Raw genomic sequence first — 6,000 nt, 5'->3', positions numbered from 1 at the left:
TTGAAATATTAAAAAAACTTCTCGCTTTAAAGTAACCATGATATGAGTTATAAATGCAATAAAATTTTATACAAAAAATAATATTTATTTGTTGACGAATAATATAAAAGGTTTACATTTCTAAATAACATATATTTATATATGGTGTGTAAAAAAAAAGAAAAGAAGAAAAATAATTTATATTTTTAATATAAAAAGGCAACCGCACACAGTGTTCCCAAGCGGTCACCCATCCAAGTACTGACTGTGCCCAATGTTGCTTAACTTCGGTGATCGGACGAGAACCGGTGTTTTCAACGTGGTATGGCTGTTGCCAGTAATAAATGAAAATTTTTACAAATATATATTTTTCATAAATATCATTAATATTAAAGTATATTATTAAAATTTTCAATGAAGTAATCAATTTAAATATATACTTATTTATTATACCATATATTTTAAATAAAAATGCAACCGCACACAGTATTCTCAAGTGGCCACCCATCCGTGGTACTGACTGTGGCAAATGTTTCTTAACTATTATTTTATAAAATATTTATACAAAAAATAATTTACTCTTATCAAATATTAATTTGTGGCCTGTATTAAGGCCTATGTTATTTTCATTTTTTAGCAAAAATAATGAAATATTTCAATATATTATTAAAGTAACAGATCATTTCTTTTTTGGTGCTGCTTTTTTAATTTTTGTAGGAGATGATTTGGCAACAGAAGCTTTCTTAGCTTTTGGTGCTTTCGGTTTACGAGCAGGGCTACTTTTGGCAGCGGATTTTGTACTTTTTGCTGGTTTTGCTTTAACTGGTGCTTTTTTTGATGCCGCTGATGATTTTGCAGTAACTTTTTTAGCAGCAGTTGATGATGATGGAGTCGCTTTTTTTGCTTTAGGCTTTTTGGCTGCCAATGATGTAGTTGTGGCTTTCTTTTCTTTTGGTGCCCGTTTACTTTTAGCACTCTTTGCTGAACCTTTTGCTCCACTTTCTTTTTTGGATACTTTTGATTTAGCTGAAGAATTAGATGAAGCGGAAGCAGCCAATTTGAATGAACCAGATGCACCTTTACCTTTAGTTTGTACCAAGGCTCCCTCAGTTACAGCAGCTTTTAAATATTTTTTAATAAATGGTGAAATTTTATCAGAATCCACTTTATAATTTGCAGCTAAATATTTTTTAATTGCTTGTAATGATGAACCACCACGTTCTTTTAAATTTTTAATTGCGTTAACAACCATTTCTGATGTACGTGGATGTGTTGGTTTTGAATGTTGTTTTGTACGTTTAGCACCAGAAGCTGTTGCTTTTTTTGTTGGTGTTGTAGAAGCAGCAGTAACCGCAGTTGCTGCAACAGCTGTAGAATTTTCTTCGGCCATATTTTTTTACTTTATAAAAATAATGTATTTATTATAAATATTTAAATGATAAAATATAATAATTCTATCAAATAAAAAATAAAGGTTTTCAATTATATCATTATTCACAATAATATAAGTCCCTATGTAAGTCAAAGTACCATGTAGAAAACACATAAAAATTAAATAGTATTTCTAATTTACTGTCGTAGTAAACATGATTTATTTTTTCAATTTCTATAATATATAAAATAATAAATTATAAATTTAATAATAATATTTATTTTATAAATTAAAATATATTTAATTTTTTTATTAACAATTATTAATAAACATAGTTTAATATTAATTATTTCAATCATACAAAACAATAATATTTTTAAGGTAAACTTAAAAAGTATATATTTTTATTTTTTATTTAATATCGATTTATTATAAATTATTAGTATATAAATAATTAAAAAATTTAATATATAAATATATATATTATAGTATAAGATTTCATTTTTAGAAAAACTTTTTTTGTCAATAATGAAAACGTATTATTATGAAATGTGTTAATCGAACATTGACAAAATATATTTCATTAGAAAATACTTTTATTTATGCATTAATATCAATAATTAACTATTAAATTAATTTTTTCATAATTATATAAAGAAATTTTATACTGATATAAGTATTTATATATTATAATATTTATTTTAAATATAAAAAAATTTTATGACAAAATATATTATTAGAGTATTTGTTGAGATTAATATAAGATTATTTTAAATAAGAATTAATTTATATAATTATTAAAATATTATTAATTTTATGTTATGTAATTTTAATAAAAATAAATAATAATAATAATAAATATACAAATTTTTTAACAATTTAAATTTTATATGATCTAAATAATTTTGTTAAGTACGATATGAGAAATCATTGTAAGCTTCGTTAAGAAACTTTGTAATATAAAATAATAATAATAATATTAAATATATAAATAAATAAAATAAATTTGATATATATTTTTAGTTCATTCTGTGTATAAATCAAAGGATACCGAATAATTGGTAACGGATGCGATATATTATAGTATCGAGTATTAAAACATAATATATAAATTTATCTTGTTATTCAAATTTTTTGTTACTTAACTTATGTATTTAGAAAATTTATAATATTATTTATATAATTGACATAAAATCTTATAAATTGAAATTTTATTAATATGTATCAAAAGAAGAGAGTAACGTATTGATATAATATCAAAGGATACTGATTATTTAAATAACGAATACGTCATATATTGTTTGTGTAACGAAGTTCACTTGGCCATCTAGTTTAAAATAACATTTTCAATAGAAAGTTTATATGCTTTTTTTTTTTTTTTCTTTAATTATTAAAAAAATAAATTGAAATTTAATTCAATCAAATTTTATAATAATTTTAAAAAAATTTTTCCTTTTAAAAAATATTTTGTGATGTTGTGATAATATGTATTAATACAAGTGCATCCTGATACTTTGATCTCTAGTAAAGGTATGAGTATCATGAACAGTTTTGTTATCTAATGATATTATTTTGATAATATTTTGTGTATATTCTTATAATATTTTGTCTAAATATCATCATAATACAATATTATTTTGATAATATTTTATGAATATTCTTATAATATGTTACCTAAATGTCATCATAATATGATGAATTATTTCCATAATAACATATAAAAAAAGAAAAAAAAAAAAAGAATCATTAATTTATAATTATTTAAATTGATTCTTTAAAAAAATATTATAATATATTATTTATAAAAATAATTTTTACTCTTATTTTAAATAAATTTGTGGCCTTTTATTAAAAGGCCTATGATCGATGTATTATTATTATAAAAATTAATGCAATGTTTTTAATTTATGCTTTCTTTTCAGTTTTCTTTGGTAATAACACTGCTTGAATGTTTGGTAATACACCACCTTGAGCAATTGTTACACCAGATAATAATTTATTTAATTCTTCATCATTACGAATTGCCAATTGTAAATGACGTGGAATGATACGTGTTTTTTTTGTTATCACGGGCAGCATTACCAGCTAACTCGAGAACTTCTGCAGCCAAATATTCCATAACAGCAGCCAAATATACTGGGGCACCAGCACCTACTCGTTCAGCATAATTTCCTTTTCGTAATAATCTGTGAATTCTTCCAACAGGAAATTGTAATCCTGCTCGGCTTGATCTTGACTTTGCCTTTCCCTTTACTTTACCACCTTTACCTCGTCCAGACATAGCGAATAAATTTATTTAATTAATATTTTTTTTTGTAAATATAATCACACAGATGTGTACGTTACGGGGATTGTAACATAAATGTTTAAAATGTTATTTGGGTATTTTAATTTATAATATTTATAAAATATAAAACTTTAAAAATAAACCAATCACCTTATAGTATTATTTTCAGCCAATCAGAGAGTAGTATTCATTTTTATTGTTATATCCATCTTCGCGTATATAATACGCTAGTTGTATACACGACACGCTCATACATATACTGACTGGTGTTCTGTAACTATCTGTGTATATTAATTGTTTGTAACAATGCCACCAAAAACAAGTGGAAAAGCAGCAAAAAAAGCTGGCAAAGCTCAAAAAAATATATCAAAGAGTGATAAGAAAAAGAAGAGGAAGCGCAAGGAATCATATGCAATTTACATTTACAAAGTATTAAAACAAGTGCATCCTGATACTGGTATCTCTAGTAAAGCTATGAGTATCATGAACAGTTTTGTTAATGATATTTTTGAACGTATTGCTGCTGAAGCATCACGTTTAGCACATTATAATAAACGTTCAACAATCACAAGTCGGGAAATTCAAACCGCAGTTCGATTATTATTACCTGGTGAATTGGCAAAGCACGCTGTTAGTGAAGGTACTAAAGCTGTTACAAAATATACAAGTTCAAAATAAATAAATCGAAAATATTATTTAATTGATAACATAAAAATACATCAACATATAAAAACGGCTCTCTTTTTAAGAGAGCCATCAAATTTTTTAAATAAGAGTAAATTATTTTTATATATACAAAAAAATAAAATAAACAATTATTAATATCATATTTAATATAAAATTTTATATATTAATAGCTTGAATATATCTATTATTAGTATATCAATATTATTAATTTTAAATATAATAAAGGATATCGCGGAATATATATCGTAAATCAGTGTAATGCAAATGCATTACATTACCTTTATTATTTTCATTTTACATTTACTACTTGTTTATGTACGCTTATAATTATTAGAAAAATATTTTTAATAATTTTAAAAAATAAATGAAATAATAAAAATTTAATAATAAATTATTTATTGAAAGTATAAAAAATGGTATAGCAAAATCTTTATTTTCTTTGATTAAGGCGAAATGTTTTATTAGTTATAAATTCGATAATCTCCTATCGATACTTGTTACTCTTAACTTGTATATATAAAAAATATAATAGTATATTAATTTATAATAAAATTTTTTCAAAAATTCAATAAGTTATTGTAAAATAAAATAGATAATATACAAATTATAATTTATTATTGCAGATATATTACAATAAAAAAAAAAAAATAAATAAAAATATTTGGTAATGTATGTTATAAACAAAATAATTTGTTGTAAACAAATTATATAATATGTTATATTTATTAACAAATTTATTTACTCTTATATAAATAAAATTAGTGGCTTCCCAAAAAGGAAAGCCTGTTTAAATTTATCGGATGTATTAAATATTCTTTAATAAATTTACTAAATATTTTAAGTAAATTATTATATTTTCTTAACCTCCAAAACCATACAAAGTACGACCTTGTCGTTTTAATGCATATACAACATCCATAGCTGTAACTGTTTTACGTTTTGCGTGTTCAGTATATGTAACAGCATCCCGAATAACATTTTCAAGGAATACTTTAAGTACACCACGTGTTTCTTCATAAATTAAACCAGAGATACGTTTTACTCCACCTCGTCGTGCTAAACGACGAATTGCAGGTTTTGTAATACCTTGGATATTATCACGCAAAACTTTTCTATGACGTTTTGCACCCCCTTTTCCAAGACCCTTTCCACCTTTTCCTCTGCCAGTCATTTTAATAAAAAATTATTTACAATATTTTAACGAACGGATAACACGTGTGTTAACCTCACAAGTATTGTAATGTATGTGAGCGCCGGTACAATTGTGCCTTTTTATATAAAGCATTAAAGATTTTTTAAGCCACGCCTATACAATTTGATTAGTCCATACTCTGATAGCTATCCAATAGGATATGACAACAAAAATTTTGAAATTTCATATAAATATAAATACAACACATTTATTTCGCATTTAAACATTTGACTTTGTAGTATCAAATTGTCGAATATAATTTTTAAAATTGTGTGTTTTTTTGTAAAAACATTATTATTTGAAAATGGCTAGAACCAAGCAAACTGCACGTAAATCAACTGGTGGTAAAGCACCAAGAAAACAATTAGCAACGAAAGCTGCACGTAAAAGTGCACCAGCAACTGGTGGAGTAAAAAAACCACACAGATATCGTCCTGGTACAGTAGCTTTACGAGAAATTCGTCGTTATCAAAAAAGTACTGA

At 24.1% G+C, this 6,000-nt stretch overlaps 1 non-coding gene across 1 annotated transcript; it reads right to left on the bottom strand.

The window, feature by feature from the left end:
* Window positions 1–196: 196 nt before the first annotated feature.
* Window positions 197–315, bottom strand: LOC123303525. The gene has a single exon (XR_006535641.1). It is a non-coding gene; the product is annotated as a 5S ribosomal RNA (ribosomal RNA).
* Between the last annotated feature and the right edge of the window lie 5,685 nt (window positions 316–6,000).

The sequence above is a fragment of the Chrysoperla carnea genome, assembly GCF_905475395.1.
Source record: "Chrysoperla carnea chromosome X unlocalized genomic scaffold, inChrCarn1.1 SUPER_X_unloc_1, whole genome shotgun sequence".
Lineage (NCBI taxonomy): Eukaryota > Metazoa > Arthropoda > Insecta > Neuroptera > Chrysopidae > Chrysoperla > Chrysoperla carnea.
Note: the sequence above shows the minus strand (reverse complement) of the source record. Positions and strands in the feature narration are given on the sequence as shown.